This window comes from Bos indicus, chromosome 17, assembly GCF_029378745.1.
Source record: "Bos indicus isolate NIAB-ARS_2022 breed Sahiwal x Tharparkar chromosome 17, NIAB-ARS_B.indTharparkar_mat_pri_1.0, whole genome shotgun sequence".
Classification (NCBI taxonomy): Eukaryota; Metazoa; Chordata; class Mammalia; order Artiodactyla; family Bovidae; genus Bos; species Bos indicus.
The window spans coordinates 18,609,495-18,623,216 of record NC_091776.1 but is presented as its reverse complement, the minus strand read 5'-3'; the positions used below and the strand labels follow the sequence as shown (position 1 = coordinate 18,623,216).

General features: G+C 37.5%; 1 protein-coding gene across 6 annotated transcripts in view; it reads right to left on the bottom strand.

Annotated features, from left to right (window-relative positions):
- ELF2 (E74 like ETS transcription factor 2) overlaps positions 1–13,687 on the bottom strand; it is a 99,192-nt gene extending 85,505 nt beyond the window's left edge. For 5 of the 6 annotated variants that reach the window (XM_070769095.1, XM_019977479.2, XM_019977480.2 and 2 more), the window contains exon 1: positions 13,509–13,686. The gene's annotated coding sequence lies outside the window, so the exon portion shown is untranslated. Of the gene's footprint in view, positions 1–13,508 lie in introns of all 6 variants that reach the window. The other variant, XM_070769097.1, reaches the window with a different exon arrangement.
- Positions 13,688–13,722: the final 35 nt, after the last annotated feature.

Below are 13,722 nucleotides of genomic sequence, written 5' to 3'. Positions count from 1 at the left end.
AGTATTAACATTATCATCATAATAAGAAAAACTACAGCTTGATAATCTAAACTTATATACAGTTTAACTCACAACTAGTTCCCCCCAAAAAAACCCTTAACTGTTCTTAGCCATTTTATTGGTAAAATTAATCCTTTTAAATTTGGAACTCAATTCCTAAAATAGTTTTGATTCATATTTCATTGTTCTATTTTTTTAATTATCTACCAAGTCTGATGGGAATTATATATGTAGTTTATAATGCTAATATAATGACAGGCTCAATAGTATCAATATCTATTTTTTTATTTCTTTGTTATGAAATCATGCATTTTTATGCATTGTCTTCTCATTCTTATAACTATATGAAATAGGTATACTTATCCGCATATTAATGACGACTATTTTAACAGAATTCTTTATGTTTAAGAGCATGTGCAACTTAAGAGCCTGTTGGCCACTGTATTCCCAGAATACAGTAGGTACTCAGTAAGAATCTGTAGACTGTTGGCCTCACCTCTATGTGACCTTGGACAGTTATTTATCTCTTTAAATTTCAATATTCTCATCCATAAAAAGATGGTGAAACAATCCTAGGAAGTCAGTGTGTTCAGTTCTTTTAAGCCTTTATATAAAGCACCTGGCACACTATGAATACTGAATGAATGTGACCTTATTACTATCTCTTTGACAGCATTAATCAGAGTTGTATCATACTGCCAAAGCTTCATATTAAGAATAAAGCAGTATCAGAATAGATGATTATACCTAAAACCTAACTGCTCCTCATGCCAAACTGAGATGTTCAGTGTTATTTGTTAAAACAAAAATCAGTACAACATTTTAAAGGGATAAAAAGTAAACTAATGAATATTTTAAGGAAAGAAGAATCCCCTTCTGAAAATGGAACTAAGTGTAAGAAGTATATAGTTTACAAATATTTGGGCCCATAAGTCAGGGCTGGAAATTATCTGGGCAGCAAGAGGTCATTGTCATGGTACTTACTTTAGGGCAAGGTGAGTCATCTAGATATTATAAATTGGATGCCAGAAATTGACAAGACAAAAGAAACTGAATTAAATTACTGAAAGAGATCTCAGAGCTCATTTTATAGAAGAAGAAATAGATTGAAGAGGCTAACTGGAAAATCAAGTATGATAACTAGCCAAGCATAAAAACAATTCTGCATTTCAAGAGTCCTGTACCAGGGATAACAATATCTTAAAATCCACATTTACTCATGGCCCTCAGTTTTGACACACAGAAAAAGACACAGAATCACACACAGATAAGAAGTGAACTTAGATAATTTGTGACATCATCCAAGTTCTGTTCAAGGTATTTTGATGCTTTGCTTGCCAGGCATGTTTCAGTTGGTTTCTTCATCAACCAAAGAACTACAATGGCCAGGTTTCTGGGCATAATGTAACAAATGTTGGTTTGTTCAATTTATTTTAGGATGGTGAAAATCTAGGAGGGAATTATCATCTAAAAATACTCCAAATAATCAAACATTAGAGTTATTTAAAGAACTGATGAGCAAAGAAACAGCAAGACAAAATCAAAATGACTTGGCTGCCCACAGTTACCACTGGAGCCAAAATTGATACTGCTGCCTAGCTATACTCCTTTAATATTCTTTCCTCCTAATCTCTATTACAATTTCACATATGCTTAAATTCCAGGACAGTAATAAGGAAATAAGCATAATAAAGGAGGAATTGATCACATTAAGCACATCTTAGAATCCAACCTATCTTGAGGATGCAGATAAGCAACAAAGGTCTGATTTTTTTTTCCGGCTGCACCAAGAGGTATGCATGGAACCTGAGTCCCCAGCAGCAGAAGGGTGGAGCCTTAAGTACTGGACTGCTAGGGAAGTCCCCAAAGATTTGATCATTAATCAGTAACCCTAAACTTAAATGAACATTCATTTCCATTCTTACCCCACAAACTATCTGTAAGAAATACTATAATGGTGGAAATAAATGTTCAGCCACATACATTCTATGAATAAGGACATTTCCAAATCAAGCAAGAACCAGATAAAAGAATATGTACTTGGATGCTTGGTTAGGGAAAAAGTAACAATCAAAAGTCACTGGCGTGGGACTTCCCTGGTGGTCCAGTGGCCAAGACTCCATGCTCCCAAAACAGGGGGCTAGGGTTGGATCCCTGGTCAGGGAACAAGATCCCACACACCACAACGAAGATCGAAGATCCTGCCCGTGTGCTGCAACTAAGACCTGGCACAGCAAAATTTAAGAAAAAAAGAAGGTTACTGGCTTATCCCATGACCACTGGGCAGATGTTTAAAAAGTCTTAAGCCTGGTCACTCTAGCTCTTGCACATCCAAAAGGAGATACTTAAAAGACTTGTTTCAACTGGATTAAGGTAGTCAAGCAACTGCTTTATGGGAAGCTGAAGCTAGCGGTGATCTGAATGTATGGCAGATTCCCAGTCAAGAAGAAACCTCAAATCTACTTAGGCTCTATTCAGCAAAGCAAACTGGGAAAATTTTTCTTTTTGAAGGAGAGACCCTAGTATAGATCATTCTAAAGCCTCTGCCAACTTCTTCACTTTTGTGATTTAAAAGGAAGCAAAGAACTGCTCTTTACAACAACCTTTTTAATATTCTGATTCAACAGGATATGAATTCATTAGTGTGAATTTATCCTAAAGGAAAGTCAATAACCAGCCTAGCTTAAGAGTATTTTTTCTTCTTCCAAACAACGAAGGGATAATAGTAGTTAACATTTATAGAGCACTTACTCCATGCCAGCATTATTCTAAACTTGCTTTATGTATTCATCCAGTAAATCTACACAATCCTACAAAACAAGTATAATTCCCCATTTTACATCTGGGGAAACTGAAGCACCAGGAGTTTGTTTGTTTTTTTAAAGGAACTTATTCAAGGTCAAACAACAAACAAATGGAGAGTCAGAATTTCAACCTAAGCAGTCTGGATCCAGAGTCTATGCTCTTTAAGTTTTTCTGCCTCATGATTATACAACTGTTTTTAACATTAAAACTGTGAAAGAATCACAAAGAACCTCTCCCACCCCACCCTGGGAGATTTCTCTACCTACTTACTTATTGGCTCATAACATAGGCTAATCAGAAAGGTTCAAATATGGTAAATGGGAATTATATATATCACATCTATATAACCATACTGTTTCTCCCTTTTCCCCCCAAAAAAGGGGGAGTGGGGCAAGGAGGGAATTAATTATTTAACTCACAAATTCTCTCATATTAAGTCCTGCAGGCCTTAGGGAGAAACTGACAGCATGAGAAGTTCTTTCTCCTTTGCTCTCTCTAGGGTTGAGCTTTTTTTCTTTTAGAAAGCAGCTTTGGCCTGCAACTCTGTATTAGTAACAAACAAAGCTTTTCAGGCATAGGCTTTTGATCTTAATTAAGATTTGACCATATGTATTATACCTGGAACCAAAATATAAACTTTCTCATGATATTAAATAAAAAGGGCCCTGCAGAAGTAGTTAGGGAGAAAAGTGCACCCAGTCTCTCACTCTGAGGCCTGAACTACTTATGAACAAATGCATGCTTATTTTAACTTGACTAAATATCGTCTTCTCCATTGCACCTGGAACTCTAATTTCTAGGCAAGAATCTTTGCCACTGCTACAACTGTACTACAAATTCAAAGTTTTACAGATATTGATTTTTTTTGTTGTATTTTTCAGTAAATTTCAAGGAAGAAACAGGGAAAAAGCTACTTTCCCTTCTATCCTTTATAAAGCTAAAATCATTATAAAAAACCCTTCAGAAATTTACTCACACTCAGAAGTTGCTAAAAAGAATAAAACCATATCAGTTCAGTTCAGTTGCCCAGTTGTGTCCAACTCTTTGCAACCCATGCCAGGCTTCCCTGTCCATCACCAACTCCCGGAACTGGCTAAAACTCAAGTCCATAGAGTCAGTGATGACATCTAACCATCTCATCCTCTGTCATCCCGTTCTCCTCCTGCCTTCAATCTTTCCCAGCACCAGGGTCTTTTCTAATGAGTCGGTTCTTTGCATCAGTTGGCTTCAGGCTTCAGCCTGTAAATTAACTCCTGAGTTAAAAATGTAAGTCACTGAAATATTTTTCCACTGTTTTCCCACCACACTTAGAAAAAACTCTAAACTCTAACATGGTCTTTATAAAGATAACCCAGTGGAAGCCCACCCCACCTCTCTGATCTCATTCATCCCTTAATTTCTTTTTCACTGGCTTGCTGAGCTCCAGCCACACTGGTCCTGCTCCTGTAACACTCCAAGCTTATCCTGCACCTTCTATTCTCTAGGCTACAAAGCTCTTCCAGGTTATGAACAGACTGAATCCTCCTCACCCATCATGCAGATCTCACTTCAAATACCACCTCTTCAGAGAGACATTTTCTTCATGGCTCCCCTCCCACCAAAATTATATCACATTTCCATGTAGCTGCCTCATCATTCTCTATTTGAGATCACATTTCCCTATTTTGGGCTTCCCTTGTGGCTCAGTTGGTAAAGAATTCGCCCGCAATGCGGGAGACCTGGGTTCCATCCCTGGGTTGGGAAGATCCCCTGGAGAAGGGAAAGGTTACCCACTCCAGTACTCTGCCCTGGAGAATTCCACAGACCGCATAGTCCATGGGGTAGCAAAGAGTCGGACACAACTGAGCGACTTTCACTTTACCTTATTTTATTTGTTCATTATATTTATCATTCTCTAAAATTATCTTGTTAATATGTTTAACCTATGTCTCCTCTAACAGACTATAAAGTTCCATGAAAACAAGTGCTACATTTATCTTATTTACTATAATCTCTCAAGGAACTAAAATGAATAAATACTCTACTACTAAATGTGCAGGCTCATATACAGATTTTTATATTTTATAACCATTCTAACACATTATATTGCTCTCTTTGGCTTCTTCTGCTCTTTTCTACCCATTAGCACCTACTGTGAGAGAATTAAGCAGCAAGAAATACAAATAAACATGTAGACTTTATATTATATAAGCAGTTCAGAGAATGAACTAAGGTTTCAGAATTAATAGCATGTCTTTCAAATTGTACACTGATCCTACTTATCAGTAAACAATAGTATTGTAAGTAAATTGCTAATTATGTTTAAAAAGAAACTATCAGATGAAATTTAGCATTTATGAGTAATATACTTTTATGTATATCATGAAATACAGATTAACATATTGAATATAATTTAGAAATAAAACAACCTTCATTTTAGTATTTAACATAGCAGTGATATCATCTTCTACCTAAAATTTAATTTCATCTCCAAAAAAAAAACCATGTTTAAAAAAATTAAAGGAAAGTATGACAACTATAACTCATAAAATAGGCAATCTCAATAAACATACAGATATTATTTTTTTAAAAAAGAATAAATGGAAATCCTGGAGTTAAAAAGTATTAACAATTCTAGAGTGGAAAAATATTAAGAACCAAAATTTGAGGAAATTCCCTGGATATCCAGTAGTTAGGACACAAAGCTTTCACTGCCAAGGGCTCTGGTGGGGGAACTAAGATCCCAAAAGCCACTGGGTGCAGGGGGGAAAAAGAGAAAGAACCAAAATTTTAAATTCACTAGCAGAGTTCAAAAGTGGATTGGAGATGACAGAAGAAACAGCCAATGCACTTGAAGCTATTACAATGCTGTGTGAAAGTCGCTCAGTGGTGACCAACTCTTGCGACCCCATGGACTGTAGACTACTAGGCCCCTTTGTCGATAGGGATTCTCCAGGCAAGATACTGGAGTGGGTTGCCATACCCTCCTCCAGGGGATATTCCCAACCCAGGGATCGAACCCCGGTCTCCCGCCTTCTAGGTGGATTCTTTACCATCTGAGTCACCAGGGAAGCCCACCAATTATGAAGAAGAGAAAATAAAAAAATTTTAAATGAACAGATCCTCAGAGATTTAAGAATACCATGAAGCATACCAACATACACATAATGAGAGTCCTAGAAAAAAAGGAGAGAGAAGAATAGAAAAAATATGTGAAGAAATTATAGATAAAACTTACCAAATGGTTTAAAAAAGTTAACCACCACATTTAAGTTTACTGAATCCAAAAGAGGATTACACAAAGAGATCCACACCCAGACATATCACTGTAAAACTGTTGACTAAGGACAGAAAATTTTGAAAGCACAAAAAGCAAAACTACTCATCAGAAACAGTGGAGGCCAGAAAGCAGAAGATGACGTATTCAAGATGCTAAAAGAAAAAAAAAATGCAGCAAAGAATTCTATATCCAGCAAAAGTACTCTTCAAAAATAAAGGCAAAATAAAAACAAGCCCAAGAAACAAAGACTGAGATAATTCATTAGTAACAAACTTTCCTTACAAGAAATCCAAAAGGAAGCCCATGAGATTGAAAGGAAATAATCAGCCCATAAATCAATACATAAAAAGAAATAAAGAACACATAAACAGTAAATATGTGATAAATATTTTTAAAACTTTATGTTTTCTTCTCTTAACTGTTTTTAAAAACATACAATTACATTAAAATATTGTAAAATTGAAAAAAAAATAAATAAAATATTGTAAAATTATATTGTTGGGCTCCTAAAACATAAAAATTTAATATGTATGACAATATTGACAGGACAGGAAAAAAAATAGAGCAAAGTTTTTGTATTTTACTATAATTAAATCAGTCAATTCTGAAGCAAACTGATAAATTAAGATACACACTGTAATCCCTAAAGCAACCTAAGAAAATAACTTTAAAAAATCCAGTTAAAAAACTAACAAAGGAATTTAAATGATAGCTGGTAAGATAAGTATTAACTCCAGAATAGGCAGTAGAGGCCAAAGAAAGAAATAAAAAAGAAATGAGACACATGGAAAATAGCAGAACTGCATAAATCTGACTCTCAATGATAACATTAAATGTGAGCAGATTATGAATTCTCCAATCAAAAGGCAGAAGTGGTCACATTAATTTTTTAAAATAAGCATTTTAACTATATGTTGTCTGTAAGATACACTTTAGATTCAAAACAAAAGTAAAAAGAAAAAGATATGCAACGCAAACAGTAAACATAAGAGAGCTGGAGTAGCCACACACTAACACCAGATAAAATACTACTATAAAATGTATGTATGTGTATTATTATATCCATATATCACATCTAACACCAGTCCCAAAAATATGAAGCAAAAATTAACAGAACTGAAAGGAAAAACAGATACTTCAATAATAATAGATTTTAATATCTCACTCTCAATAATTAATAGAAAAGCTAGACAGAAAATCGGAGAAGGCAATGGCACCCCACTCCAGTACTCTTGCCTGGAAAATCCCATGGGCGGAGGAGCCTGGTAGGCTGCAGTCCATGGGGTCGCTAAGAGCCGGACACGACTGAGCAACTTCATTTTCACTTTTAACTTTCATGCATTGGAGAAGGAAATGGCAACCCATTCCAGTGTTCTTGCCTGGAGAATCCCAGGGATGGGGGAGCCTGGTGGGCTGCCATCTATGGGGTCGCAAAGAATCGGACATGACTGAAGCGACTTAGCAGCAGACAGAAAATCACAACAAAAAACCAACTTGACCTGATACCTATAAAACATTCCACCCAACAGTAGCAGAATACCTTTCTAGTGCACACAGAACATTATTCAGAATAGATTACCTACTAGGTCATAAAGATGTTTCAATAAATGTAAAATGAGAAAAAATACAAAGTATGTTCTCTTACTACAGGGAAATTAAACTAGAAATTAACAATAATGAAATTTAGGGAATCCCCAAATAACTGAAAATTAAATAATACATTTCTAAATAACCATGGGTCAAAGAAGATATCACAAAGGAAATGAGAAAGTATGAATTAAAATTTTAAAAAGCAGAGCATATAAAAACATATGGTCACTAAGAGTATTTGGAAGGAAATGTATAGTTTTATATGCCTGTATCAGAAAATAAGATCTCAGATCAATAACCTAAGCGTGTACCTTAAGAAACTAGAAAAAGAAAAGTAAATTAAATATTAAGCAAACAGAAGGGATGAAATTATAAAGATTAAAATGGCAATCAGTGAAGTAGAAAACAGAAAAACTTTTTTCTTTGAAAACGAAACTGATAAATCTTTTCCTAAAATGACTAAGTAAAAAAGAAAGAAGAAACATGCTACCAAAATTAGAAATGAAACAAAGACATCACTCCTAGGCTTGCAAACTTAAAAGCATACATAAAACTATTACAAAGTACATGCCCAAAATATTAAATAGCTTAGATGAAACAGACACATCCCTAGAAACACAATTACCAAAACTAGTAACACAAAACTTAGCAAAAAAATCTGAATAGGTCCAGTGAAGAAACTGAATTAGTAGTTTAAGAATTTTCCAAAAAGGAAAATCTAGGCTCAGAATATTTCATTGATGAATTCTATGAATATATTTAAGGAGGTAATACCACCAATCCTTCACAAACTCATAGGAAACAGAAGAGGGAACAATTCTCAATTTATTCTGGGATTAAAATGTATAATTACATTACAAAATCCAAAGACATCACAAGAAAATTTCAGATCAGTATCTTCCGCAAGTATAGACACAAAAACGTTCAATAAACATTAGCAAAGTAAATCCAGGAGCATATAATAAGAATTATATACCATGATCAAGTGGGATTTACCCCAGGAATACAAGGCTGGTTTAATTGTTAAAAATCAGTTAATATAAAACTCTATATTAATGGAATAAAGGACAGAAACCACATGATGATCTCAGACATTAAAGTGACCAACCGTTTTGTTTTGTCTGGGACTAAGTTTCCCAAGAAGCAGGAGTTCCAGTACTAAAACCAGGATCAGCTTGAGCAACTGCACCAGTTTGTCATGTTAAGAGATGCAGAAAACACATTTGCTGAACTTCAGTAAAATTTGATTTAAAAAAAAAAAAAACTCTGAATAAAATAGAATTAAAAAGGAACCCTCTATCAAATAGAGAAATCTGTTATACAACATTTTGTCACAGTTAGCAACAGTATACTGTATTCTTAAAAAATAAAGAAAGGATTCCCTGGTGGCTCAGTGTTCAAGAATCCACCTGCCAGTGCAGAAGACACCCTGATCGGGGAACACCAGATCCCTGGTCCAGGAGGATCCCACATGCTGCAGATCAACTAAGTCCATGGGTCACAACTATTGAGTCTGTGCTCTAGAGCCGAGGAACCAAAACTACTGAAGCCCATGCTTCCTACAGCTTGTGCCTCGGCAACAAGAGAGGCCACAGAAGAGGGAACACTGTAACAAGAGTAGGCCCCACTCGCTTCAACTGGAGAAAAGTCCAAGCAAGAACAAAAATACAGCACAGCCAAAAATAAATAAATTTTTTTTAAAATCAATAGGGTAGATCTCATGTTAAGTGTTCTTACCACAATTTTTTTTAATTTAAGTAAAAGATTTGTACACTGAAGATTTTAAAACATCACTTAGAAAAATTAAAGATCAGTAAATAAAAAGAAAGTTTCATGTTCCTGTATTTAAAAATTGAATATTATAAGGCAGCAATTCATCCCAACCTGATCTACAGATTCAATGCATTCCCCATCAAAATTCCAAAACATTTTTTTGCAGACAATGACAAACCAATTTTTCAAATTTTACATGTAACCCAGAATAGCCGTAATTTTAAAAAATAACAAAATTTAAGGATTTACACCACTTGGTTTCATAAATTACCATAAAGCACAGCAATAGAGACAGAGTGGTACTAGCACAAGGACAGACATACAGATAAAACAGAGTTGCAAGTCCAGAATTAAATCTTTACATTTACAAGCAATGGAGAAATGACAATCTTTTCAATGAATGGTGTTAAGACAACCCATTATGTGCGGGCTAAGTCACTTTAGTCATGTCCACCTCTTTGTGACCCTATGGACCACAGCCCGCCAGATTCCTCTGGTCCATAGGATTCTCCAGGCAAGAATATTGGAATGGGTTGCCATTTCCTCCTCCAGGGGATCTTCCCATATACAACAGGTGAATTTAGACCCTTATTTCGCACCATACTCAAAAATTAACTCAAAACAGATCATAAATCTAAGAGCAAAATCTATAAAATATCTAAAAGAAAACAAAAAAGAAATCCTTACACTCTTGGATGAGGTAGAATTCTTAAAACAACAAAAGCATGATCTACAAAAGAAAAATTCGGAAATTAAAACTTTTGTGCTTCAAAAGACTCCAATTAAAAAGAAGAGAAAGAGAGAGAGAGAAAAGCCACAGACTAGGAGAAAATATTTGTAAATCATGTATCTAAGAAAGGACTTGCATCCAGAATGTTATTAAAAACTCTTTCAAGTCAATAATAATACAACAATGGGCAAAAGACGTGAATGGCTTTTTCCACCTAAATGGATATATGAATACCATATGAAAAAATGCTTAACACCTTGCATCTTTAGGAAAAATGCTATTTAAAATCACAAAGAGTTAAACATTTCATAGTACAATGGCTATAACAAAAAGGACAATAACAAGTGTTGGCAAAGGTGTGAAAAAATTTTAACTCTTGTACACTGCTGATAGGAATATAAAATGTAAGGCCACTTTCAAAAACAGTTTGGCAGTTTCTCAAAAAGTTAGATGACCCAGAAATTCTATTCCTAGGCATCTATCCAAGAGAATGAAACCATATGTCCACACTAAAGACTTAAACTTTCAAGCTTCATTATTTCTAACAGTCAAAAACTGGAAACAATCCAAATGCCCATCAACTGGTCAACAGATAAACAAAATATGGTATATCCATACATCAAAATACTATTCAGCAATAAAAAACAAAATATTGATGCATGCTGCAATATGGATGAATCCTCAAAACATGTTAAGAAGCCAGAAGAAAAAGACTACATATTCTATGTTTCCATTTACATGAAATATCCAGAAAAGGAAAATCTATAGAAACAAAATACAGATCAGTAGTCGACTGGGGCCAGGAGTGAGAATAAGGGTTAATTGCAAAAAGACTAGAAAGAATTTTTAGAAGTAATAAAATGTTCTAAAATTGGCTTGTGGTGATAATTTAACAACTCAATATATTTACTAACGAATTATTAAATTTTGCATCCAGAATTAATTTGGGGTATTAAATAACTCAAAAAACTAATTTTTAAAAAAACTGTATATACTCAGGAGAAATGAAAACATATCCACACAAAAATTTGTACAAAAATGTACATTGCAGCATTACTTGTAATAGCTAAAAAGTAGAAACTCTAATGTTCATCAACTAATCAATGGATAAATAATATGTGGTATATCCATCCATACAATGGAATATTATTCAGCAATAAAAATGAAATGAAATGACACATGCTACAACATGAATGAACTCTGAAAGCATTATGCTAAGTCAAAGAAAGCAGTTATGAAAGATTACACACTGTAAGATTCCATTATGCAATTTGTCCAGAATAGAGACAGAAGGTAATTAGTGCTTGCCTAAGGCTGAGGGTTTTGGAGGAAAATGGAGAGTAACAGTTGATGGGTATGAGGTTCCTTTTTGGGGATAATGAAAATGTTTTAAAATTGATTATGGTGATAGTTCCACAACTCTGTGAATATATTAAAAACCACTGAACTGTACGCTTTAAATTGGTGAATTGAATGGTAAGTTAATTATATCTCAATAAAGCTGTTACTATCATCAACGACAATAAACCTTAGTGTACAATCTGTGAGCAGGTAAAGCCATCAACAATGATAAGGGCCTACCACAGTCACAGTTCCAATCTATCTACTTAGGATATAAAAATCTCAAAGTTACAAATTCTTTCCAACCTACTGTGATTATTTTGTAAATGAGTATATATGTCTGAATGGAAAAGTAATGATTTAACAAAGCAATTAGTTCAAGTCACTAAGTTTAAAAAAATACTGACATTAAACTGTCCAATTTCAAATGCCCAAGATATATGAATTTTCTACTTCATGTTTTTAGAAGATATCTCAGTAATATTCATATAAACTCACTTTGTAAACTATTACATCATATTTAAACCTTATTCCTAAACCCCTTTAAATGTAATTAGCTTCCAGTCTTATATAAAGTCATACTACCTTCTGAAGAAAAGAAGAAATTCTGAAACTCAAATATCCAATCCTATCTTGGTAAAGAAGACATTATTCTGTGCATTCTGGCACTATTCTGTGACCACAACACTAGACAAAGTGCATAATTTACCTCACGATACAGACTCACAGTTAAAAAGAAAGGCAAATCTGATTACTAAACACCAGATTACTGTTCTATCATCACTGGATTAAAATTTAAACCACACAGTTGAAATAAATGTTGATGAACACAAGATAGGAGGTGAAATTCATAGTTGTACAATAAAGTGTTCACCTCTTCTTTCATGAAGTACGATGAACTTAAAGGCTATTCTGCAGCGTAGCTAGCTCCTACAAAAAAAGAGCCCAGGATGCTGGCACATGAGAAACGTTAGAAACTATTCAATCTAGATTACTCTTGGGGTAATGGAGTATTTTCTCCGTCCTCTATTGACATGGAATAAAAATGCTCAAGTAGAGAAGGGACTCGGCTGCCCAGCTCGCAAAGCTGCTCAGGCAGTCAGTTCCAGCCCTAGCCAAGCCTTCACCGTCCTCTTGCCGCGTCCCCCCCACCCTCCAATACCCAGGAACACGGTCCCGGAGGGCCAGCTTCGCGAAGAGAGGCTCCATAAGGCGGTCACTGGACGCGCGTGTTACAGAGCCCGTTTTTGTTTTGTTTAAAAAACAGATTCCTGTCAGAGCCCAGCCTCCCCACTCCCGCGGGAACAGGGGGAAGTGGCAGCAGGGGGCCGGTGTGGAGTGAGAGAATAAAAGAATGACCGAGTACAACCTGCCGTGCCAGCTAGCAGCAGAGGGCAGGAAAGGTAAGAGGCGGCTAGGAGGCCCGACGGCGGAGGAAACTGCTCTCCAGCCGGCCACGCCACCCCACGCGGCCGCAGCCGCCCAGGTCCCGCCCCGGGCTCGCCGCCCTGCCCCGGCGCCGGCCGCCGCCTCCCGCCTTACCCGACCCTCCCAGGACGCGTTTCCTCTAGGGCCGGACCCCCGCCCTGGCCTCCTCTCGGAATAAGGCGGGTCAGTTCAGTCCGCTTCTCGGCAGAGGTGACTCGCGCGGCGATGTAAACACAGCGAGACCAGCTGCGCGCGGCCCATCCCCCCCGCCGGGGTCTGTAACCTCTTCCCTCAGCCCTGCTCCGCGCCCCGCGCTCCTCGCGGGCGGGCGCGCCGCGCGCCTTCCCCTTTCTCCAAGTCCAGCTCCCCAACCGTTGCCCCGGGGCACTCAGCCCCCTTTCCCAGCTCCCGGCCGGTGTCACCGCTACAGCCTCCGGAAACCCTCCGCAAACCCCGGAGCAAACAACACAGGCGCCGGGCGGGGGCGCGGAGGGAGGCGGTGGCACTCGGGACGGCAAGGCTTTCTCGCCGCACCCTCCGCGCTCCCTCCCTCCCACCAGCCTCGGCGGCCCGCGCTCTTACCTGCTCTCCGCGTCGCTCAGGAAGATCGCCGCGTCTCTTTCCCTCCCGGCAGGGCCGCGGACTAGCCGCCGCCGCCGCCGCCGTTGGCCAGGCGTCCGGAGGGAGCCGGGGCCTCCCCGGCTGCCCGAGCCGCTCCACTGGGAGAGGAGGAGACAAAACAGCGGCGCGCCGCCCCGCGCAGAGCCCCCCGCCCGCGCCGCCCCACCGACCCCCC